This window comes from Pinus tabuliformis, chromosome Q (genome assembly GCF_031772625.1).
Source record: "Pinus tabuliformis cultivar Carrire ecotype Pingquan chromosome Q, CPIR1, whole genome shotgun sequence".
NCBI lineage: Eukaryota > Viridiplantae > Streptophyta > Pinopsida > Pinales > Pinaceae > Pinus > Pinus tabuliformis.
Genome location: NC_142296.1, coordinates 697734106 through 697761744, shown reverse-complemented (window position 1 = coordinate 697761744; position 27639 = coordinate 697734106). Strand labels below are relative to the sequence as shown.

The 27639-nt window shown below is 36.3% G+C and overlaps 1 pseudogene; it reads right to left on the bottom strand.

Annotated features, from left to right (window-relative positions):
* Positions 1-222: 222 nt before the first annotated feature.
* The window catches only part of LOC149221459 (importin subunit beta-1 pseudogene), a 112003-nt pseudogene continuing 84586 nt past the window's right edge, over positions 223-27639 (bottom strand).

Genomic DNA, 27639 nt, shown 5'->3' with positions numbered 1-27639 from the left:
ATTATTTCACTCTTTTAATTAGAGCTTATGACAACATAGGAAATAGTAGAAAATCAAAATTAATGATTTTTTCATTCTTTTAATTTGAATTTTGATCTTGAGCAAGCAAAGCTCACCACTCAAATGTAATTCCATGCTTCACAAGGTACCTTCCAACCTATGTGATGAGATGTGACTAGGAGACTTTTTTCTTATTATGTTCCCATTCCCTTTCATGTCTTGTTAGTAGTTCTCCATAATAGGTTCTATACTTAAAAAGTAGAGCATCTCCATTGTTGAATTGTGGAAAACTTCAAATACTCTCCAAAGGGTCCATACAGTTGTTTCCTTAACATGATTATTCTTATCCTTCATTGCATTTAGAATAAATTTGAGAGAAACATTGACAATATGAGTAAGCTTATCAGGTGATAAGTAGTTTCCTCTTGACATCTCCAATCTAGCTTTGATATGTTTTCTTCTACAAATGGCATAACAAGGGGGACAACGTCATCTCCCACAGTTCTTGCAACAAGACAAAAGCAATTTCCTCCATCCATAGAGATATTCCATGTCACCTCATCCTGATCTTAATCCTCTTCGTGTTTCAATAATGTATCCAATAACATTGTTAGAATAGCAAGAAGTGCTTGCTTAGTAAAATAAAAGAAAGGCACATCTGAATCACCACTTAAGTCTCCTGCATATTCCTCTAGTATATCAATTTCTTCGTCACATATAGAACTCCAAAACTCGATAGCTTGAAGAGAAACCATCTCTTCATCTGTTTTGATAGCCTTTGTTGTAATAGAAAATATGTCTTGCATGTAAGGGACAAGCTTCTCATAATGTGTAGAAGATATCAACACCAGGAATTCAAAAGCAACTTGTTGAATCCTTACTTTTGGGGACAAGGTTGCTTCACACACTACTCTCATAATACAATCCCTCTCTATATCATTATCAAAATTCATCTAAGTAAAATTCAAAAAATTATACAATGCTCGAGTAGCAGCAAGCCTAACCTCATTGTTAATCTCAGATGAATTCATTCCATGCACAACAACTGTAAGGATGGAATTCACCTGATCTTGGGCAAGACTATCTGCAACAACCTCCTCACAAAGATATCCAAGAGTTTTTAGAGTGGCATGTTTGGGATGCATGGGTGGTTCCATTTTTGGGCCACCCATGTTGAGTAATAATGTCTTAATGAGATTTGGCCACTTCCCTTCAGGTAACTTAATGCCAACAATGTTTTCTATAACCTGTGATGGATTATATCGAGCATCTAGAATAGGTGAAGAAAGAGTTTGTAGTAAGAATCCCTTGATATGATTCTTCACGGCTCCATCATAGGGAGATCCATCTCTGCAATGTGCACTGATCTTTTAGGATTTCAGCTATCACATCGAAAATTCATTTTTTCCTTCAAGGACTTGTTTCACTTCTGGAATTCATCCTTTTCTTTTACTCATCCTTTTCTTTTACTCTCAAAGTAAAATTAGAATCGAAAAGCTCATAGTTACTTTACAACTTAAAATTAAGATACCTCAACTAGATTCCTTTAAAATGCACACTCTTAAATACTAAAAGGGCCTAAATTCATGAATCTTTGCATACCTTTTACATGGATTAAAAAAATATCAGAGAGTAAGTTAAAGTGAATGCATAGATATATATTTTGCAGCAAAAGCATTGTTGTCGCTTTTAATGGCACTTGTACCGTAACTGCTTTAGGAGATATAGAAAGATTCCTAGAGACAGCCTCTAGGCTGATTGTAGACCAGTGCCTAGGACATATTAGATAGAGAAGTGCATGGAAGAATATCAGTGAGGGGTTTCTACAGCACTCCAATTATCACATCGAAGAGAAGAAGATAAAAAAGAGGCTTGATTCAATAGCCCTTCATTAAGGTAAACCCAATCCAATACATGGATCCAAATGTTCAGGGGGTAAATCAGGCCAACCTCAAAGAGAAATGTTTGTTTCTAGTGGCCGACACACAATAACAAGAAGTCTTAATATTGGTATTATAGTAACATGAAGAGGAGGAAAGAAAGGAGGGAATTCAATGCATAGGGTTGTAAACAAAATAGAATCCTTAGCAACAATGTTCCGGTAGAGGTATGGAATATTGAAGAGGTGGAATCGTAGAAACAGTGGAGCGCTAGTCAAGTTTTCTTACCCTATACCTCATGGGTACATTTTTCATGAAAAGAATAAGTAAATATGTGCACGTTACAGGTACATAAGTAAATATGTACCTAACATAGGTACTGTAACTACTTAGTAACAAATATACAATCATGAATAAGGGTGAAACATGCAGCTTCATTACATTATTTCAAAGAAAGAAAAACACATATGAAATGAGATTTACAAAGAGGAAATATACTGCACATTGATCTACTTGGAATCACCAGAATAGTTTCATTAATACTTGAAGGGTCCAAATAACCAGTCCATTACATTCAATAGTGTATTTCTCTACTCCCTCATGAACATGCAATTAGAACCAAAGTGGAATCACATAATTTGGACCACTGCAGGTGTAGAATTCTGGAACCTGTATTAAGTGTTTCTTCCTCCCTTTTATAAGGAGAGGGAGAGCTTGGAAATTAATTACAAAAATATCTCAACCTGAGCATCCAACTCTCTAATTGACTAGCTGTCTCGGTGTGTGATAGCTCTGCTTCCCAAAATGATTCTAAAGGATTCGATTCCTTTCTTGAAAATACATAAAAACTATAGAATAAACAAAAATGACAGAAACAAGGGAAACTGAATGATGATGGAGAAAAATGTCCTTCTGTTGTTCTTGTGAAGCCCCTTGATCAAGCCATATCTCTACGCTGATGTGCCTTTCATGTTGCTCGGTCGGTTCCTATCGCTTTCACCTTAACTATCTGGTTTCACCACTCTCTCAAGTTGGTAGCGATCGACTGTGTTTTCTTGTCACAGACTAGACGCTGAGCTTTTCTGGGCAATCCATTACATTTACAACTGAGTGGAGCTTCACGCTAAGGCATTAACTCTTCCTGAGTCCCCATACCTTCGTTTAATCATTGAAGACATGTAAGCGCAACAGAATTTATTTCTGAGGCCATTGTTTTCCTAGGTTTCTTGTTGCAGGGGCCTCTACAGGATTAGCCCATATCAATTTGCACCTGCTCCATACCTCTATTCAATTTCTCAGCTTCTGACCCATATGCCTTCGAAGCTCTATACCATGCTATCAGAACATCACCGCATTGGGAAACTTACTCTTAAAAGCGTTATAGACAGCGAGTCCTGATATCCTTTGGCCCCCTTTGGTTTAGCCCCTTTCTGCCTTTCTTCTCATCTGATCGGGGGGTTGTGACCTGGTGCTTGGCCAAATATCAGAGGTCAAAAAATCAGTGATTTTCAGTCAAGCTTTTTATATTGGAGCCGCAACATGTTTGTGATCTCCGATTGCAATAACCCTTTAGTGCTTACCCCTTGGTTCCTTGGCTCTTTATGTGACCACGGGCCAACCCCCTTATCAGAGCCCCCCAATCAGAGGTTCACAATTGGTGATTACTTTTTGATGCACACCACAACCATTGATTTCCAATCGTCGATCATCCTTTGTGCTTAGCCCCTGGTTCTTTTAGCTCTTTATGTGACTCTGGCCTAGCCCCTATCAGAGCCCCTTTCTCGACAGAGCGCAATCGGGGTTTTAACCTTGATGTAATAACATGCCTCAACTTGTGAATGCTGATTTGCGATCTCCGATATGATGTCATCCTCTGCCACATGTCACCATGTGAGTGGTGAAACGTGTCACCCTATTTTGGTCCCTTATCACCCCTCGACACGTTGAATCTGCATGCCACGTGTTCATCACACTGCCACGTCATGCTTATGTCAGCATCACCATGGATTTATTAGGACCAATGGTATTCTGCCATGTGACCTTCTAGAAGAGAGAAAAAAGGTCCATCCACCCTTGTTTTTTCACTGATTTTCTTTATAAATCACTTTCGACCCTCCTAATGCTTCAACACAAACATATTTCAACTCGCGATATCACAATATTTTAGAGTTGTCACCCCATTGGTGTGCCGATAAGCCATAATGTTATGAGCATGATCACTAATCATCGATTGTGTTAATCTAGGTTGTCATTGATGTCAATATGGCAATATTCTAGACAGTAAACAATGATGTGAAGCCAAGTAGAGCAGATCCATGAAGCAACAAGAGTATGTCAATATGGGAATATTATAGGATACTAAATGATGATATGAAGCCAAGGAGAAGTAGAGCAAATCGGTGAAGAAACAAGAGCAAGAAGCCATGAGGAGAAACCAGAGGAAAGCCAAGACAGTCAAGCCATTGGAGAGAATATCGGAAGTCATAGGAGCTATCAGAGCAGAGCTATCAAAGCAGAGAAGAGGTATTGAAGCGGTATCAAAAGGCACGGGAAAGCCAAGTTAATGTAAGAGTTGGAGATTGAGGAGGAGCCATATTGGGAGTATCGCATGTAATATATGCCAAAGAAGAACTGCAGAGTACTAGAGGAGTTAACAAAGGAGCCATATCAAACCAGAGAAAAGTGGAAAGTCAAGGGAGTGAGAGGTTGAGTGTTATAGGGGATTTGAGACAGAGATCAATTTATTATTGTAATTGAGCTGAGAGGGAAAGACTCATGCCTGGTGTGGACTCTCGTTACTTTGTGTATCCACGTTCAATAGTTAACCAAGTATTTCTTTGTATTCCCACTGAATGGATCGATGGTGATCCACTATTAAGTGAATGAATCGATATATGAATGTGATGTGTTAAACAGAGTGTGGCAGAAACTGTGGTTTTAACACAGAGTCCATCAAAAGTAAGCGAGATTAAGTTAAGGAGGAAATAGATGGAGAGTGCACAGGATCTGTTGGATCTCATAGATCAATGGTCATCGCATGGTGGAAGAGCACGAAGGATAATCAGCAGAGAGGTGGTTTCTCAATACCATAAATGGTATTTCGGGCGGACAAAAAACTATAAGCTGTATTGAAGGGTAGTCACCCGACTCCATTAATCGTTCAACACGTAGCAACTAAGGAGAGAGAAAAATCACTTTATCGGGCGGGTATTATCCGTGCTTGTGTCTCACCCGAAATCGTTTTGGATCGTCAGATCAAGCGGATCCAGATCAATGGTCACAAAGTGTCATGCAATTTAATTGATCGGGAAAAGGCATCAGCTGTTGATATGATGAAAGGAGATCAATGATGGAGATCGAGCAGACTCGTTGGCGATCAAGCTAAGCGAAAACCGTCGAATCGAGCACCAGATCGACGGTCGCGATTTAATTGCTAATCGCAGAGGTGAAGGGCTGATCAGAGATCGGAGATTGGAAAGCACTGCAGAGATGTCTTTGATGTGTGGACCCAATGATTTATGAACGCAGACCCGATAGCTCCATAAAATATACCTTTATGTAATATCGCGTCCGGGTATCGGGGAAGTCACGCAAATCATAAGGGTTGTCACTGTCGAACTGTCGATTGCGATTGAGATAGTGACATGGCATGTGGGACCTCCCTGTTGGTACAAGCCTCTCCAATGAAATCCTCCATAAATAATGATTGAGTCTATTGTATAAATATTAAAGAAAAAAAGGGGTCTCTCTGATATTTTTTTAATATGCAATGTTTCTTTGTAATTTGGCCTCTCTTCTGAATTTACGTGTCTAGTGAGTATTGGAACACTCGAATAGACAGAGGAAGCCATGGACCAGGAAGCTGAAGAATCAAGCGAGCATAGATGGACGAGCGTTGAGGAAGCTAAAGCGATCAGAAGAGGGAAGCCAAAAGGTTGAGTGAGCACAGATGAAGCAGAAGTTCAAACGAGTGAAAGGGAATCCAAAGGTCAGGCATATCAGTGTATTAAAATAGAGAATTTCCTTTATGACGGGCGGCTGTGGACTAGAAGAAAGAAGGAAATTGATGGTCCAACAGGACAGAATGAAGCCAAAGGTCCAGCCAGACAGGAGGTAGTCGAAGGAAAAGCAACTCTGTTGATCGTGTTACCCTGTGAAAGACTCAAACCTGTGAAGAATTAATCAGGTACATAATGCATTCTGAAGAACAATTTTGTGAAAAGATAAATAAAGTTTCATTTGACATCACTTGAAGGGAACAGTAGCCAACACTAGTATTGAAGCATATGTGAATGTATTTTTGGGAAGTAAGAGATTGCAATAGCAATAATAGTGCGCAGTAGTCATACTAGAAGCATACACCATGATAGTGACAACAGAGGCTTAGTAGACTCGCTAAAGCTGTGTGGAGACATTATCAGATATCATGATGGCTATTTGATTTCATCATGAGATAACTTTTGTAGACTTTGTGTGGACAGTATGAAGAGTTGTAAAGACTTCTTCATATGAAGACTGGTTGCCATTAATGATGTAGCATGAAGACTATAGTGAAGCTGTAAATAGACAGGATTCAGTAAAGAAGAGTTTTGGGAGCAGAACATTACCATAAAACATGCCTTGACAGTAGAGGGTTGGAGCCCTTGGATTTGGTGCCTCAGAAATGGGAATGATTGGTGTCCTTGGTGTTGGTGCTCCTATATCCAAGGTTTGTGCCTTGACAACAGAGGGTTGGAGCCCTTGAGGTTGGTGCCTCAGAACTGAAAGGATTGGTGTCCTGGGAGTTGGTGCTCCTATGTCCAAGGTTGGTGCCTTGACAAAACAGAGTTGGTGCTCTGGAGGTTGGAGCCTCACAAAAGTCCCAGTTGGTGCTTGGCAACAGATTGGAACTATATATCTTTGTAGCTATTTTATTACAAAGATTATATTAATAAAAGCATTTATTATTGTTGTCCATCTTGTGTTCTGAATATAAATGTTTTAACTGGTAAAATAACAGTTGAAAAGAAATATTGATTCACCCTCCCCTCTCAGTATTTCCAACAATTGGTATCAGAGCTAGTACCTTCACTCAAGCCTAACAGCTTGAAGATTGATCTTTAGAACACAAATGGCGAAACCAAGGAAGAAAGTCCCCAATCCTTCTAAAGATGTGTCTCCCTCTACCACTGAAATAGAAGACAATCAATTTGAGAAGGCTCCATGGTTCAATGAAAACTTTAATATATGAGAAGCAAGAATGAGGAATTTCTTAAAGACTTAAGGCATTTAAATCTGGAAATTAGTGATTGTTGATAGCATGATGGATGGAGAATCCAAGGAGTACAATGCAAAAGCAATGAAGGCAATCTTGAATGGGCTACCTGATTCTATAAAGAACAATTTAGGAAAATGTTCATCAGCAAAGGGTATATGGGACAAAGGAGCATTGATCATGACCATCAGTCAAGAAGATGATGGAAATCAAGAAGGAAATCCATAACCCATCACAGAAGCTGAAAATGAAAATGATGATATCAAGGCTAAAGAAGATCTAGAAGATGAAGAGAATGAAAAATATTTTGTAGAAGATCTCCTTGCTCAACTTATGGATACCATGAAAGATATTATCAATTTGAAAAAGGAAAATGAGGAACTTAAGAAGAAAGCACTAGCTAGTGACCAAGACCAAACAAGGAAGAAAGTTGACCTTGTCAAGCTTCAAGTACAAGAAAGGGATGAAGAGCTTGCCAAGCTTAAGAAAGAATTGCATCAAAACAAAAGAAAGCATCATGAAGAAGTCGTATCCATGACAAATTAATTGGATAAATCAAAGAAACGGGAAGATACCTTGTCAAGTCAACTACAAGAAGCAAGAAAGTTAGTACAACGAGCTCAGAAGACAATGGAAGCATTAGAAATCATAGAAGAACAGGTCAATGAAGCAGAAAAGGAGAGAAACTCCATGATATGTCAACTAAAAGAAAAGGATGAAAAAATCTTCAAATTAAAATCTAACATCGAACTTCTCAAGGTCAAAACATGTAAAGCTACAAGGATCAAGGAAGAAATGGAGAGCAGTGTAGCAAAGGAAAATGAATAAATCTTCAAAATGAAGTCAAATATCATCTCCCTTAAAATAGAAGCAAATGAAGCTGCTCATATCAAGGAAGAAACTAAGAAACAACTTGCTAATAATAACAATGAGTGTGAAAGATTGGAAGAAGAGATTGTCTTCCTCAGGAAAAAGGTTGAAGGGATGAACAAAAACTTGAAGAGCTCTCAAGCCTTGGATGACATGCTCAGCCATAAAAGATGTCCATTTGATAAATTAGGTCTCGGGTATGCAGGTGAATCCTCAAATAGGAATGATAATGCTTCAAACAAAAGGGATGTGAAGAATCCAGAAAGGAATGGTGATGCTCCCAGTTCCAGCAAAGGAAAGGAGAAAAATCAAGGCAACAATGGAAGAAATCCTGCTCCAAGAATAAATGTAGATAATGTCAAGGATGCTAGAAGTAATGGTTATCATCAAAGGATCTCAAGACAGAAATACTTCAGAAGTACATCAAGGAAATCTCCATCTCCCAGGTACCAAAGTTTATTTCTTGGTTATTGTTATTATTGTACAAGCTTTGGTCATATGGAAAAATATTGTAAAGAATATCATAAAGATAGATGTTATGGTCCCCAACCATATCATAAAGATATATATTTTTGTCCCCAACAATCTCCAAGGAACAATTTTGCAGGAAAAAATCATAAATTCTTATTCATGAATAATGTAGAATGCTTCAAGTGTCATAACATTGGTCATATGGCACATGATTGTAACTTAACTTGGGCTATTACACAATATAGAACCATGCAAAATAAGAAAGTTACACAAGTATGGAGAAGGAAGCGAATACAATCCGAAAGTCCCTTGAACTCTCCAGCCAACAACACATGTTGTTGACCTGACATTCGACAATCTTAGCATTTGATGGGAAGACTCTGCCAAAAGAGATGATGCATACAGTCAGGGGGAGCCTGTGATTCTTGATCATTATTGTAGAAGCATTGGAGTGAAGAATCTCTAAGCATTGTTGAAGCCATGATAAAGTAGTTCTGAGACATGAAGATGGGATAATGTGCTAGTTGCAGCAATCCTTCTATCTTGAGTAAAAAGAAGAGCACTATGACAGGGGGAGTAACAGACCCATGAAGATCTACTATTCATGAAGAAGAGTAGCAATTTGACAAGGGGAGTCCTTGTGCACTCCTTTGCCATTGATGTCAAAGGGGGAGAGAAGAAGAATATTTCCATCAATAACAAAGGGGGAGATTGTTAATCTAGGTTGTCATTGATGTCAATATGGCAATATTCTGAACAGTAAACAATGATGTGAAGCCAAGTAGAGCAGATCCATGAAGCAACATTAGTATGTCAATATGGAAATATTCTAGGATACTAAATGATGATATGAAGCCAAGGAAAAGTAGAGCAGATCTATGAAGAAACAGGAGCAAGAAGCAATGAGGAGAAACCAGAGGAAAGCCAAGACAGTCAAGCCATTGGAGAGAATATTGGAAGTCATAGGAGCTATCAAAGCATAGCTATCAAAGCAGAGAAGAGGTATTCGAGCGGTATCAAAAGCCACGGGAAAGCTAAGTTAGTGTAAGAGCGGGAGATTGAGGAGGAGCCATATCGGGAGTATCGCATGTAATATATACCAAAGAAGAACATTAGAGTATCAGAGGAGTTAATAGAGCAGCCATATCAGACCAGAGAAAAGCAGAAAGTCAAGGGAGCGAGAGGTTGAGTGTTAGAGGGGGTTTGAGACAGAGGTCAATTTATTGTTGTCATTGAGCCGAGAGGGCAAGACTCGTGCCTGGTGTGGACTCTCATTTCACTGTGTATCTGCGTTCAATAGTTAAGAGGGTATTTCTTTGTATTCGCACTAAATGGATCAATGGAAATACAATATTAAGTGAATGAATCGATATATAATGTCGTGTGTTAAACGAAGTGTGGCAGAAACTATGGTTTTAACACAAAATCCATCGAAAGCAAGTGAGATTATTTAAGGAGGAAATAGATGGAGAGTGCACAGGATCCATTGGATCTCATAGATCAATGGTCATCGCATGGTGGAAGAGCACGGAAGATAATCAGCGAAGAGGTGGTTTCTCAAAACCATAAGTGGTATTTTGGGCAGACAAAAAGCTGTAAGCTGTATTGAAGGGTAGTCACCTGATTCCATTGACCATTCAACACGTAGCAGCCAAGGAGAGAGAAAAACCACTTTATCGGGCGGGTATTCTTGGTGCTTGTGTCTCACCCAAAATCGTTTTGGATCGTCTTATCAATGGATCCAGTTCAACAGTCATAAAGTGTCGTGAAAGTTGATTGATCAGGAAAAGGCATCAGTTGTTGATCAGATGGAAGGAGATCATCGGTGCATATTGAGCGGACTAGTTGGTGATCAAGCTAAGTGAAAACTATCAGATCGAGCACCAGATCAACGGTCGTGATTTAATTGCTAATCACAGAGGTGAAGTGTTGATCAAAGATCGGAGATCGGAAAGCAGTGCAGAGATGTCTTTGATGTGTGGATCCGACGATTTATGAACGTGGACCCAATAGCTCCATAAAATATACCTTTATGTAATATCACGTCCCGGTATCGGGGAAGTCACGCAAATCATAAGGGTTTTCGCTGTCGGAATGTTGATTTTGATTGAGATAGTGACGTGGTATGTGGGACCTCCTTGTTGGTACAAGCCTCTCCAATGAAATCCTCCATAAATAATGATTAAGTCTATTGTATAAATATTAAAGAAAAAAGGGGCCTCTCTAATATTTTTTAATATGCAATGTTTCTTTGTAATTCGGCCTCTCTTCTAAATTTACGTGTCCTGTGAGTATTGGAACACTCTAATAGAGAGGAATCCATGGATTGGGAAGCCGAAGAATCAAGCGAGCATAGATGGATGAGCATTGAGGAAGCTAAAGCAACCAGAGGAGGGAAGCGAGAGCGAGCACAGAGGAAGCAGAAGTTCAAGTGAGTGAAAGGGAAGCCAAAGGTCAAGTGTATCAGTATAAGAAAATAGAGAATTGCCTTTATGAGGGGTGGTTGCGAACTGGAAGAAAGAAGGAAGCTGACGGTCCAGCAAGACAGAAGGAAGCCAAAGGTCCAGCAGGACAGAAGGAAGACGAAGGTCCAGCCGGACAGGAGTCAGTTGAAGGATGAGCAACTCTGTTGATCGTGTTACCCTGTGAAAGACTCAGACCTATGAAGAATTAACCAAGTACATAATGTATTCTGAAAAACAATTTTGTGAAAAGATAAATAAAGTTTCATTTGATATCACTTGAAGGGAACAGTAGCCAGACCAGTATTGAAGTATATGTGAATGTATTTATGGGAAGTAAGAGATTGCAATACCAAGAACAGTGCACAGTAGTCATGTTGGAAGCATACACCATGACAGTGAGAACAAAGGCTTGAAACAAAGAGTTGGTTCTTGTACAGAGCTTACTGCAATTAATAGTAGACTCACTAAAGCTGTGTGGAGACATTATCAGAGATAATGATGGCTATTTGATATCATCATGAGATAACTTTTGCAAACTCTGTGTGGATAGTAGGAAGAGTTGTAAAGACTTCTTCATATTAAGACTGGTTGCCATTGATGCTGTAGCATGGAGACTACAATGAAGCTATAAACAGACAAAATTCAGTAAAGAAGAGTTTTGGGAGTAGAAGATTACTATCAAACATGCCTTGACAGTAGAGGGTTGTAGCCCTTGGGGTTGGTGCCTCAGAAGTTGGAAGGATTGGTGTCCTTGGAGTTGGTGCTCCTATATCCAAGGTTGGTGCCTTAACAGCAGTGGGTTGGAGCCATTGAGGTTGGTGCCTCAGAACTAGAAGGATTGGTGTCCTAGGAGTTAGTGCTCCTAAGTCCAAGGTTGGTGCCTTGACAAAATAGATTTGGTGCTCTGGAGGTTGAAGCCTCACAAAATTCCAAGTTGGTGCTTGGTAATAGATTGGAACCATATATATTTGTATCTATTTTATTGAAAATATTATATTAATAAAAGAATTTATTCTTGTTTTTCATCTTGTGTTCTGAATATAAATTTTTTAACTGGTAAAATAATAGTTGAAAAGAAATACTGATTCACCCCCTCTCAGTATTTCCAACAAATTGCCATGGACAATCGATTATCGATATCTCGATATCACTCCCAGACCTCTGATGTGTGGGACCTCCATTATGCTAGGGCTTCTAATTTTTGGGATCATCGATATGCAATGCGACCCTGATGTGCGATCTTCGATTGCCATGTCACTGGAACCTCGATATGCCATGCTGCCTGGTCCTTTGATATTTGCAATCGCCGATATGCAGGATCGCTGGAACCTCTGATCCTTGATATCAGTGATCGTTGATCACTATTTTTCTCTACCCTCCCCTGCTGCTGCTTTCAAAAAACTCTGATTGTGATTTGTGATATGCTCCTGGACCTCCAATATGTGATTCTTTCCTCCTTTCAAAGGTGACAAAACCCCATATTTAACAGGCCATCTTCTGATTCCGAGGTTCATTTGAGCAGTTCCATATACTATTGGAAAGCTTATTCCGAGCACTATCCCATGAAGTGGGTATGATTTATATTTGAGAGCTTATATGGCTTGGAAGATGACTTCATACTTCACTTCTCTTTTGCACTTTGGGCAACTAAAAACCCATTTTGCAATGAGTGACAACATTGGATCCAACTGGGGATAATGCCTTGCTGGAAAGGTGCTAAGAACCTACAGACTAGTATCCTTCACCATTGGGCATGGAGTTAAAATTATAATGAACTTATATAGCTAGAAAATCTCCATGAAAACTTTTTCATAAGGAGTCCTTTCCTTATCAAACTGAAATGCAAAAAAAATAAAAACTACCAACTAGAAAGTAAATGCTTAGCTAGTGAGCTTATTTATGTACACTCCTACTTATGTACAGGGCTCAATTCACCTAAGTGAGTTCAACCCTCCAATGGAGCCAGGCAAACATTTGGGTGCTGGACCTAATGCCTCCATGTTGCTGAAATTTAAAAATTAAAATAAGCATGCACCATGAAAAAAATTACAAATAAAAAGCTTTATGCATACTCCAAAAACAACCTTTGATGTTAACTGAAGAATTTTCTCATGTAATCAGCTATAGGGTCATAGAACCAAACAGAAGAATTTGCAGCTCCCTTATTTTCATATAAAGTTTGCTGACTAATATCTTCTAGGCCAAGGCAACCACAAATACTGTTTAGATCCTCAGCCTTAGATTTTTCAAGAAACGCTTGTTGCTGGAAGCTTTCTCCCCACTTGCTGGTAAACCACTCCCTTTGAACATCTGTAACCATCTCATCCTCCTCTGAATAATATGAATCATAAATAGGAGGAGGTTCTTGAACTTGTTCTCCAGGTGAAGGGTGTGCATTGTAATCTGGAGCCTCTTTATTAACCTCCTAGTGAGCCTCCTCTTCTTGTGTAGCTTCCCATGACTGGGATTGTTGTGGCTTTGCATCACTCGACTCTCCATCATATTCATATGCATCATAAGAAGGAGAAACATCAAATTAGGCTAAATAAGATCTCTGAGGGTTTATTTGCAGCTCAATGGTGTTTCCTTCTTATCTTTATTGATCATTGGGTGATTCTTCTTTATGCGAGTAGATGTTTTCTTGGAGCGGAGCTCCACAAACATCTTCAATAGGGTCATTAACCTTAGGAATATTTTCAACATTAAAATGCGCTCAACAATCTTCAAAAAAGGCATTCACTGGATATAATCTTTTGCAATAATGATGGAATTTTATATGAAAACATTTTAATGAAGATATGTTGCCACAAGGTATTATTTTGTACCAAATTCTAAAATCGTCTTCTAAAGAGTACATGAACAATTTCATTCACACATCTTCAAAAATAATACCCTTTTGTTCCATGCATTCATGAAAATCCTTAAGGTGTTGGTTCGGCCTTCTCTCTATGTTTCCACTTAATCTAGGAAAATAGGTATTCCGTTCGTGAAATGAAGGGACATGATTTGGATAACCAGTGATAGAAGAAAAATTCAGTGGGGAAAATTGGTTGCCCAGGAATGTAGGAATGGCCATTTTGAAAACCCCCTAGGCAAGTGATCTCCGTTTTAAAGGTAGGGAAAGCTTTTGGTTGCTTTAGCATCAAAGTGAGTATGAGGCTGCTTTAAATCCAAGGCGATCAAATAGAGATATGGACAGTGGATTCGCCAAGATGTTTACCATAAGATTGAAATAGTGGAGTTGCCAAGGTGAGATATCTTCAACCCACACTTCTCTTTCTCACCTAACAAAGGGAATGTAAAAATTTGTCATACCCAGGGAAAATTATTCCAATATGTTCCCTAACAATGGCACCAAAAATATGTTGTCTCTTTTAATGGCACCTGTAGCACAAGTGCTTCAGGATATATTGAAAGCTTCCTAGAGACAGCCTCTGAGTTGATTGTAGACAAGTGCCTAGGACATCTTAGATAGAGGAGTGCATGGAAGAATATTAGTGAGGGGTTTCTACAGCACTCCAATTGTCATGTGGAAGAGAAGAAGATTAAAAAGGGGCTTTGTTCAAAAGCCCTTCATTAAGGTAAACTCAATCCAATACCTGGATCCAAATGTTCAAGGGGTAAATTGGGCCAACCTCAAAGAGAAATGTCTGGTTCTGGTGGCTGACACACAACAACAGGAAGTCTTAATATTGGCATTGTAGTAACATTAAGAGGAGGAAAGAAAGGATGGAATTCGATGCATAGGGCTGTAAACAAAACAAAATCCTAAGCAACGATGTTCCAGCAGAGGTATGGAAGATTGAATAGGTGGAATGGTAGAAATAGTGGAGCGCTAGTCAAGGTTTCATGCCCTATACCTCATGGGTACATTTGTCACCAAAAGCATAAATAAATATGTGCACATTACAAGTACATAAGTAAATATGTAGTTAACAAAGGTAATGTAACTACTTAGTAACAAATATACAATCATGAAAAAGGGTGAAACATGCAGCTTCATTACATTATTTCAGAGAAAGAAAAACACATATGACATGATATTTACAAAGAGGAAACATATTGCACATTGATCTTCTTAGAATCACGAGAATAATTTCATTAATAATTGAAGGGTCCAAATAACCAATACATTACATTCAGCAGTGTATCGCCCTAGTCCCTCATGAATAGGAAATTAGAACCAAACTGGAATCACAAAATTTGGACCACTGCAGGTGCAGAATTCCAAAACCCGTATTAAGTGTTTCTTCATCCATTTTATAAGGAGAGGGAGAGCCTGGAAATTAATTACAAAAATATCTCAGCCTAAGCATCTAGCTATCTCAGCGTGTGATAACTCTACTTTCCAAAATGATTCTAAAGGATTCGATTCCTTTCTTGAAAATACATAAAAACTATAGAATAAATAGAAATGACTGAAAATAGAAACAAGGGAAACTGAATGATGATGGAGGAAAATGTCCTTCTATTGTTCCTATGAATCCCCTTGATCAGGCCACGTCTCTACGCTGATGTGCCTTTCCTACTGTTCGGCTGGTTCCTGTCACTTTTGGCTTAACTTTCTGGCTTCACCACTCTCTCAAGTTGGTAGCAATCGACTGTGTTTGCTAGTCACAAAGCAGAAGCAGAGTTTTTCTAGGTAGTCCTTTACATTTACAACTGACTAGAGCTTCACGTTGAGGAATTAAGTCTACCTGAGTCCCCATACCTTACTTTACTCATCAAAGACATGCAAGTGCAGCAGAAAAATTTATTTCTAGGGCTATTGTTGTCATGGGTTTCTTGTTGTAGGGGGCTCTACAGGATTATCCCATATCAATTTGCGCCTGCTCCATACCTCTATTCAATGTCTTAGCTTCCGACCCATATGCCTTCAAAGCTCCACACCATGCTATCGGAACATCACTCCATCGGGACTCTTACTCTTAAAATCGTTACAAAAAGCTAGTCTTGATCTCCTTTGGCCCCCTTTGGTTTAGCCCTTTTCTTCATTTCTTCTCATCTAACGGGGGGGATGTGACCTGGTGTTTGGCCAAATATTAGAGGTTGGAAAATCACTGATTTCCAGTGAGGCTTTTTATATTGGATCCACAACATGTTTGTGATCTCCGATTGCGATAACCCTTTAGTGCTTACCCCTTGGTTCCTCGGCTCTTTATGTGACCGCTAGCCAACCCCCATATCGGAGCCCCCCAATCAGAGGTTCGCAATTAGTAGTTTCTTTTTGATATGCACCACAACCGACGATCATCGATTGTCGATTGCCCTCCGTGCTTAACCCCTGGTTCTTTTAGTTCTTTATGTGATTGTGGGTCAGCCCTTATTGGAGCCCCTTTCTCGACGGATCGCAATCGGGGTTTTAAACTTGATGTAATAACATGCCTCAACCTGCAAATGCCAATTTCCAATCTCCAATGTGATGTCATCCTTTGCCACATGTCACTTTATGAGTGGTGACAGGTACCACCCTATTTTGGCCCCTTATGACCCCTCGACACGTTAAATTTGCATGCCACATGTCCGTCGTTCTACCACGTCATGCTAACGTCAGTGCCACGATGGATTTATTAGGACAAATGGTATTCCACCATGTGGCCTTCTAGAGGAGAGAGAAAAGGCCCATCCACCCTTAGTTTTTCGCTGATTTCCTTTGTCAATGGCTTTCTTTCTTCCCGGTGCTTCAACACTAACATATTTCAACTCACAATATCACAATATTTTAGAGTTGTCACCCTGTTGGTGCATCGATAAGCCATGATGTTTTGAGCGCGATCGTTGATTGTTGATCGTCGATTGCCATGGACCCCCGATTGCTGATATGTTGACATCACTCTCGAACCTCCAATGTGTGTGACCTCTAATATGCCAGGGCTTCTGATTTGTGGGACCGTTGATATGCGATGCGACCTTGATGTGCGATTGTCGATTTCCATGTCGCTGGAACCTCCAATATGCTATGTTCCCTCGTCCTCTGATATTTGCTATTGTCGATATGTAGGATCACTAGAACCTTCGATGCTCGATATCAGTGATCGTTGGTCGCTAGTTTTCTATGCCCTATCCTATTGCTTCTTTCATAAAACTCCGATTGTGATTTTCGATATGCTCCCGGACCTCTGATATGTGATTCTTTCCTCCTTTCAAAGGTGACAAAACACCCATCTTTAATAGGACATATCTTCTGATTCCGATGTCCATTTGATGAGTTCCAGATACCGTTGGAAATGTTATTTTGAGCACTATCCCATTGAGAGTGCCCGATTTAGCTTTGAGAGCTTCTATGGCTTGGAATATGGCTTCATACTTCACTTCTCTTTTTCACTTTGGGCAACTGAAAATCCATTTTGTAGTGGGTGACAACAAGCATTATCCTTAAATTTTCAATGGCAATAATTCCATATGAATTGAAATAGCTTATATTAAGCATGAATAAATTGCACAAATCCCACTATACAAAGAAAAAATTCTTATTAAGTAAAGGATGGACCTTCACCATGATAAAGCAGAAAAGATAAAGTCAACCATTAAAATTGACCACCTAAAGGTCAATAAATAGAAAAACTAATAAATACTATATTCCATTTGAATTAATTAGAAACGGACTAGGAGGGTAAATTAATGAAATTATTGTGATTATCATTCCATGCAATAGTCAAACAAGATGCATGAATTGAACATCCATACATCCACATACTTCCAACCAAAAAATAGCAGAGTCATCCCATCCACAATAATACCTATAGCATTGGCCAACACTAAACAACAAACATTCACATGAGAGCACTGTGAATATAGACATAAGCACGAGAGAAAATAGAAGAAGATTATATGAGAAGGAAAGAATGATTCAAATCAAATTAGTAATGCATCACATAAATTTATTTTGCATATGCATGCTTGATTTGAAGCAATCCTAAACATAAATACGATGGATAAAGGATTTAATGTATCAAATTAATAAGGGGGAAAACATGGAAGATGAGAAGGTGGAAATGGAGATGCTAATATTTGATCAACTTGGCTAATGCATCAGCATTGAGCCTAAGAAACAAAATATTCTTTCTTTTAGATGTAACATAAGAATGATTATTAATCACTTTGGCCATTTACAAAGTGGCATAAAAAGTGGCAGAAGTAATGATAATTTTTTCTTGTTATGCAATCTTGACATTGCCATTGCTTATTTCAAACCAACCTTTGATGCTTTTGTAAGCACAAATAAAGAAACCAAGGTGGATGTTTTAGTTGTTAATAGAAAAAAAACATTGAGAGTTGCTTTCATAATCATGAATGCAATTGAAGCTCTCTTTGAGGTCCACTAACAAGAAATACTTGGGAAAGAATTTCATAATCTTGCTGCCAAGAAATGGAAGCGATGAAAACTTAGCAGAGGTAGGAATCAAATTACGAGATCCTCTCAACCAAACAACGACGTGCATTTCCAAAAAAATTTGGCACAATCAACTCAAAGAATCTCGATGCACAGTCATGTGAACCTATTCTACAGTCTCCTTAATCATTTGATCATCAGATGACAAGCATTCATCAATAAAGTCATTGTAAAAGGCATATTGTTGCAACAACGGTATAAAATTTGAACCCAATGTATCAGCCAAGTCACCTAGGACCCAAACTACAGCCTTTGTTACCTGCTCATCCCTGCATTAACATGTATGAAAATATAAACATTTATCAAAATTATGAGAATGAAGCATAGGTAAACATAGCGAGCACTGAAAACCTTATCTGTAATTCTGATAGCCTTGGAAGCCTTAGGAACACAACCTTGAACTATGCCAGCTTCTCCCATAAGCCTCAACCCCACAACATTAAAAATCCCATTCCTCCACAAATTTATATCTGCTATTTCAAACCTCCAAGCATTATTGTTATTAAATGTATTTTCTTATTGCAAATTCTTCTTGTCTGAGGTGCATTATTACAATTCCTAATTTTTTTAGGACAAAGGAGAATATGAATGTAGAATGAAATCCTTCATGTTAGGATATTTCACCGTAGAAGTAAGAAATGAAAATACTTTGAACATCACATAACTAACAACCATAACAACAATCCAAAAAAGACCTGTGAGGCACAACATTGAAACTACCATAACAACAATCCAAAAATGACCCATAACGCACAACATTGAAAGTACTTGCAATTTTATTAAGGGAGGGAGCAGTCACATCATCCTTGGACCCCATATAATTTGGTGGGATCAATCACGTAACAGTTAATGGTCCTTTATGTTTTTCTGGCCCTAAATTTTTCATCCTAGAAATTTTGGATTTTTCTTTTGAGCTCAAGTTGGCCCAGTAGTAAGTACCGTTATATGGGAATATTGTCATTGATCAAATGATGTTTCAACGTATGCAACTCCATCTTCTGCCTGGGAATTCCTAGAGTGCCATGTCCCGATAGTTTCATGCCTTCTTTGGCTAAATATTGGGTGGTTCTTGGTGAAAGAACACAAACTAATGACATTTATCTGTCTATGCTCATCAAACTTCATCTCCAAAGATATGAACAACTTGTATGTGAAAGCTTCCTTCACTTGTCAAGCTACAAAGCACTAGATTTCATGGTAATTGATTGATCTTGTAAATATGACACATAAACCATATCAAAGTGCTATGTGTTTCTTGTAACAAAAATAAATTGTATTTAAATACTATTGCAAGAATTAAACATCTAATCATAGATCATGTTGTAAATATATTTGAACTTGTAAATCACGACTCTATTAAATGGCACTTATATGTCCAAAGGAGATATGGTCAAGCATATATTAAGCCTTGATAATGACCAACATTTGTTACAATTAAAATTTTCCTTAGAATTAACCACATAATTTTTTTAATAGACTTAACTATGATGTGATCAGAAATACATTAAGTTAAAACTAAAATCTAACCATTCTTCTAGACCATAATAACAGTACCTTCATATTCTCACATCTTCCCTCGATGAATAAACTTAACTTCTCTTAAACTACAAAAGTATATAGTGCAAGTTAAATTTCTTTTGATTTTTCTAATATATACAATCTTCATTTATAAGGATGAAATCCAAAACCTCATAAAGTAATAGGTAAAAGATTATGATATTGGATACAACCGTTCACCACAAGGAAACTCTACTAGAATCAAATTAGAGGTACAAAATAGAGTCTCTACACAAACATCCATACACAATATCATTGTCATGCAAAATGAACGCATACATGTATGTCATATCCATCAGGAACATCAACCCATTCAAGCTACATTTCCAACTCACCAAAATCAACATTACACAACCTTAAGAACACATCCTAAATCACATTGCCATCAACATATTGGATGCAACTTTCTTTAGACAAATAATTCTCCTTTGGCAATACCAACTCGAGAATTGGTCTGATAGATGATGCGCTCTTCAAGAATTTTCAAATACTTACATACTCCCTATAGGTAATTTAAACAGTAAGTTAGGCTCAACCACTAATTTAAATAGCCTATTTTCACCTCAATTTTGCATACATTGAATTGCTAATTATAATTACAAATTAACATCCACAAAAATTGTAAGATTTATGAGCATACTAGATTGATATAACAATTTAAATAACTTCTAATTTCACCACCATTATCACATGTTTTAATTGTTGGTTATAATTATTAATGACTACCACATCTAAATCTTTTTAAAGCAGAGTTACCTGGTATTCTTCAAAGTTTTGGAGACCCATCTCTAAATATAGGTAGAATTCATCCATGTATTTTCTAAATTCCACACCTGTTGCATATGCAAGAGCTCCTATTTCCAACATTTCTTCCTCATGAATAGTGGCACTCTGATATGGGCATAAGTGGATTAGCCATCAAGGCTTCAACACCCTCAATAGACTGCATCCACCAACAGGAAAAAGTGGAAGAAATTTTGTCAATAATACCTGTCATTAAGAAGAAATAATATATCAATAATTAGGTTAAAAGGAAATTTTATGTTCTACATTAGTTTATCATTTTGAGGGTGTTTGAAAAATTCTCTTTTAGAGCCTAAATAGCTTCTAGTTTTAAAGAATTTTCAAAATTCATGCTTCTATTCTTTTTTGTAATTCACAGAAAGAAAATTAAAGCATGGAACATGATGTTGATGTTCACTATAATATACCCATTTCATCATATATCAAATTCCTTCATCTTCTTGTGTCCATGATGCTTCGACCTTTGTTATAATTGGCATCCAAGGTATTAACTTTTTTAAAGGTGCTAACTGGATGATATTGGGTTGGCTCAGCCCAAAAACAATAGAAACCTACATAGGTATCTTACATCCAATATATGGTAGAAATATTCTGACCATTAAATAACTACTATTGTGTATGGTTATTAAGGTGAAAAGAAGTCACAAATTCTTAACTTTGTGGCAGTCATAATTTCCAAACAAAGGGACACCTTTGGACAAGGTGAAATGGTTATATGCTTTCTTATTGGTAACGAAAAGTAACAAAAACATTCTACGGGATGGAAATCATTGTAAGAACCACTAAACATAGAGATATGTTAGAAAAAAATTACCTTAGATGTAAGCTCAGCTAAAGCTGGATATGCATTAGTTTCCAATTCCGTGGTCCGTGTATCTAGGAAACTATAGATAGCTCGTAAAGCCACATCAAGGGCACGAAACTCAAAGGGTGACTCTGCATTGCAGCATGAGAAGTACCTAAGAGTTTGGATTCAAAAATAAACTATGCAATGATAAAGAAACAAGTGTCGTTAACGTCATTTCTAAAAGAATTAAAGAAAAATAAAACATAGTAAAACAAAGTTGTCCAGTCTCAGTATCCACATAATGTCCATTACACTTAAAAGCATGGGATTGCAGAAGGGAATTGACAACACCTAGTGGGGATTACGTTGCACATACTTCTTGAAAAGAATAAAAGATGAAGAGACAAAAATTGCACCCAGAAGTTTGTTTCTAGGGGGAGATCCTTTGACCAAAAAATGAATTATTAAAAAGGAGTCACCCAACACAATCAGAGAGCATACCTGAAATTCTTTGGCTAGAAGAGTGCATTGGAGAAAACCATAGGCTTGTTCTTGATTATTTGTCATCTTTCGTAAGCCCCATTAATACTGTAAAACTTTGATTCACATGAATACTTTAAAATTTTGATTTCTTCAATGCGATAAAAGGCCCCTCTCCCTCCTGCCATCCCTATTTTAAATTATTATAATTATTAATTGTAAAAAGAATTAAAATTTAAGGTAAACATATATAATCTTTTGAAAACATGCAATAAGGCTTTTGATATGACATTTCTTTAATGTATCAATTTAAGTAAAATGGAAGAAATGGCATAACTACTTTTGACATATATCTCAACTTTTGATATGTGATTACTACTAAAAATATTATAGAATATTTCATGGTCATAGCTACCATCCACCCAATAATTACTAATGATTAAATTAAAATTATAAAAGCCCTATTTCAAAATATGCATGTCTTTACGTATAAATATATACATAGTTGACATAGAAATATTTTATTTGTGGACCATATTGTCCACTTTGAAGTGTTTTTTTGTTATTCATATATTTTAAAATTGTAGAAGCCCTATTTCAAAATATGCATGTCTTTCTGTATAAATATATACATAGTTGACATAGAAATATTTTATTTGTGGACCATATTGTCCACTTTGAAATGTTTTTTTTTGTTATTCATATATTTTTAAATACACTTCGATAATGAAAAATTACTGAACACTACATAGTGAAATATTTTATTTATAATCCACAATGAAATTTTCTATCATTATTAATATTTTTTAAATGTAGCTTATTAAATTTATATCAAGAATTGAATTAATTACACATTTCCCAAGAAATTTATTTACTTTCAATTATTTTTTTCCTTTGAACATTGAAATGTTTTATTACATTGTCAACATTAGAATATATTTTTCTCTCTATACATGTATATGAAATTGATATTCAAATAAATAAAATAACATTGATATTTAAATAGTTTAGTTTAGTCATGTATTGAATTTTTTTTGAAAAGTAAAGAATGACACATCTTCCTCTCAAAAGTAAAAAAATAAGATTAATTTTTTTATTTTACCTGCTTTGATTTTATAGAAAGCTAATATAAAATTATGTTGCTTCACATGGACATACAAATATATTATTTATGGTTGAGATTGAGAGTAAAATGTGTCCTTCATATTGGGTTGCAATATCAACCACCAACAAGAATGAGAGGTATTGTTGACACTATACTATAATTAAAAGTAACAACAAATACAAATTAAATTTTATTTTCCATTAGAGTCAAAGTTGTTTTTTATTTATAGAGTATTTCATTTTTATTTTAGAAGGGACGTGTGCCAACTCCAAGTTACTGATTTCCTTCCTATAGTCATAATGTTGCTATTGGTGCAAGTTTCATATCTCTATGTTTATAGCTAAATAATTTAAATATCAAGTTATGAAATATAATGGTTACGAATATCAATCACCAAATTTATTTTTCTTCATTTTTTTGTGTTGGCTTGAACCACGTGGGGATCTGAACTTTGAATCTAATGATTTACATGACTAATTGAGCTCTCTCCATGTGCTTGAATTGGTAAATTCAATTTATATCATAAAATTGAAATTTATTTTTAGCTAATATTAATATGATATATACATATATATTTAACATTTCCACATATAAAAACATTCTTATTTTTAATTATATGTTTATTGATTAAATTTAGTAAGTTTTTATATGATTTTTAATTATATATTATGAAAATTATGGGGTTGAATATAAATAAATTAATTCCTTTTTTGGTTGGTAATTAAGCAACCGTTTGATTCAAGTATTCCATGTACAAGAAGAAAAGCCCATGTTAATTAAGCAATACTTGCCAAGGTCTCCCTTAGAAGCCTTTCCAAAAGCATTAGGATTTCTGATTCTTTGTGGAAACCTGTCATGGAGATATCTTCATGGGTTATAATTATTATAAAGATCAACAAGTTAAATAGTTACACAAATCAAGATTTGGTTGACAATTAAAACAGTGAGATGTAAGGGAGAAAGAACTCTCAATTGTCTAACAATAAATCTAATGGTGCAAAGGAGTGCAAAGTGACAACTAGGAGAGTTCTTTTTAAAATAAAATGTCTTAAAACGTAATTTATATATATATATATATATATATATATATATATATATATAATTTAACATAATAATAAAATTAAGCAAAGTCTTTCAGTAGAAATCATATAAGAGAAATTTTTTGCATACGCATTCCGAACCAACAAGCGTGGTTCATCATCTACCAACAAGCGTGGTTCATCATCTGGACCAGATACTTATAGCCGTTACCTATTAATATTTTTTAATAAATTAATAAACTAATATCATTATTTAAATATTATTTTTCAAAAACTAGTAATATTTGGATTTAATAAATTAATTTAAATATTATTTTTCAAAAACTAGCCATTTAATATAGTGTTACTTAATAATATTTGTTTTTAATATATTAATAAATTAACATCATAATTTAAATATTATTGTTCAAATATAGTCATCACTTGAAATTATGTAGCCTTTTCCATGGTCTGCCTCTTCATCTACTCTGATGATAACCACACTTGTTAGTTCAAAAAGAATCGGCACAATATTTCTCTTATGTGATTTTTACTGAAAAGCTTTACTTAATTCATTATGAATGACAAAAACTTAAATACAAAAAATAATAATAAAATATTACATGTATAATACTATAAATACAAAGCTATATCTTAACTTTTCCAGAGTAATATTATAATATAACTATAATGCTATGCTATTTTATTACTAATTATCTATACATTAATTCTATAAAGTAGTACCAATGTTTACCCATTTTAAATAAATTACCTAACTAATTTAATTCTAATACTATTATAACTAGAACTAATTCTCCACAATAAATAAATTAAAAATAAAAAATACAAACATATATTCCAAAATGTCAGATTATACATAAATTTACACGATTCCCTGCACTAATTCTTTAATAGTTTGAATAGAAAGTTAAACCCTAATTTAATTCTAATACTATTATAAGTAGCACTAATTCTCCAATTAAAAAAATACAAATATATATTCCAAAATGTCAGATTATACATAAATTTACACCATTCCCTGCACTAATTCTTTAATAGTTTGAATAGAAAGTTAAACTCTAATTTAATTCTAATACTATTATAACCAGAACTAATTCTCCAATTAAAAAAAATACAAATATATATTCCAAAATGTCAGATTATACGTAAATTTACACCATTCCCTGCAGTAATTCTTTAATAGTTTGAATAGAAAGTTACACTCTAATTTAATTCTAATACTATTATAACTAGAACTAATTCTCCAATTAAAAGAATACAAATATATATTCCAAAATGTCAGATTATACATAAATTTACACCATTCGCTGCACTAATTCTTTAATAGTTTGAATAGAAAGTTAAACTCAAGACAGAGAATTGATCTATACAAAGGTTAGATTGAGCGGCCAAGATTTTTATCCAGAGAACTTCGAAAAAAGGAAATAGTTTTTATTTGTTTAAGTTGTAATGTCTTCAAAATGTAAGGTAAATTTGTAAAAGTTTGTGAAGATTTTAATGCCTCAGGAAAAGCCTTTGTTGGCAATGAGTAATAATGTGTTTTTTAAAATATATGTAGAGAATTATAAACTAAGAGGCTCATATAAGTACAAAGTCTGAAATAAAATTTTACAAACATTTATCCAACTTACAAATCTCTGTCATGCAAAATCACCCCATGCAATCAAACTATGCAAAATCAGTGCAATTCGCAACAGTGCAGAATTGTGACTTCAGTTTAGGATCAATTACAAAAACTCTAAATATCCCTCAGTATAAGATGCTCTCTCGAGCTAAAGTTTCTACAGAAAAGAAAAACAAATACAGAAGCGTAATTATGTTTCTCTGTGTCGAAAATTTCCCCCATCTCAAATTGCAAATTTCTGGAGCAACTTTGAAAGGGTACACCCAATAGTGGATTCGACCCCCCCCAGACTGTGATTATTCCGTTCTTAAATAAGCTGCAGAGCATAGGGATCAATCCCCTTTTCCTCACGAAAATTCTTAAAACTGGAAAAACCTTGAAGAAATCTTTATGGATTATAAGAAATATATGTATGTGCTTCATAATTTTCATCGACTTCGTTCTATTCATATTTTTTTTTGTTTCTTTTTATTTGTTTAAAGATTTTTTTATTTTATATTGCGTTATATATTAGTTCATATACTGGTTTGGAGTATATCTTAAAATTGTTTCTGCTCGATTAAGAACTAGTCTTCCTAGGACGTAAGGAAATAGGTCGTTGGCATACAATAATGGGTATCAAAGGTCACTAAAAGATGAGTCATTTTGAGACATTGTATCATTGAAAATGTAACACTTATTTTAGCAAAGATGTCTTAGTGAACAAAGTGTTTTTTGGACTTGACATGCTAAAAGAAATGGAGCAAGAAGTAATCAAGATCTAGCATAAATTAAAGGAATTGCATGATAGGAAAAAGAGTTATGAAGATCAACAAAGAATTTCAAGTGGGAGAGCATGTATATCTCTGCATCAAGCCAAGGAAGAGCTCATTGACAGTGGGGTCTTGTGCTAAGTTGGCACCTAGATTTTGTGGACCATTTTAGATTCTGGAAAGAATGAGGCCAATGGCTTATGGATTGGCCTTACCACCCATAGTATAAGAACTTGATTTTTTCACATTTCTTTGCTTAACAAATATGTATATGACACTAATCATATTATTGATTGATGTGTGATATAGGTGGAACCCTTATCCAAATTGGATCCATGAAGATAATCAAGGTGCCATGACTGTAGTCAAATCAGGATAAGACTTCAAATTCAAGAGCACAGAGCGATCAGGAAAACCTCTGAACAGTGGCAGTTGGCAGCCAGCGAGGAACAACAAGGACCTTTGTCAAAGCACGCTGATCGAGGCCCATGGAGACCATGTAGGAGGCGAAACTAACCCTTGAGAAGCCTGGATCAGGAAAAGGAGACAGTTTCTGATGCGCGATTAGTGCATCGCTGTGCAAAACCCCTCAAGAAGGAGAGGCCCCCAGCGCTCAGTGGAATGGGAACCAGGAAAACCGTGGGGAAAGTGCCAAAGGCTAAAGCCGAGACCCACGACTCCAAAACGGCGATATTCATCAGGGGCACCCTTGGGCGATAAACGGATTTGGAGAAAAACGAGTGATTCCACTCAGCGCACAATGCGTGGCAGGCAAAAGAGATAAAAAACCGCCGTTCATTGCACGCTAACGGTCGAGAAAATCAACCGCGCAAAATGAGCGAATGGTGTCGGATCTGGGGGCTCCAGATTTAATGGCCGAGATCACGCACGATGGGGAAACCAGATTTAGCAAGGGATTAAGCCGAGATGCATAAGAATTTGAGGTCCGATTTGACCGCTGAGGTGGTAGACGAGTCATTTCCCGACGTAACCGAAGAACCGAACCGACAAGGAAAAGCTAACACAGTTCACGATAGGACAAGTGGCCACTCCCTATGAGCCGTTGATGATGACACAGAAGACGGGGAATTCCAAGTGAACAGCAGTAGGAGATTTGACAAAGGAAGGAAGTGGAATCGAGTAGTCATGAGACAAAA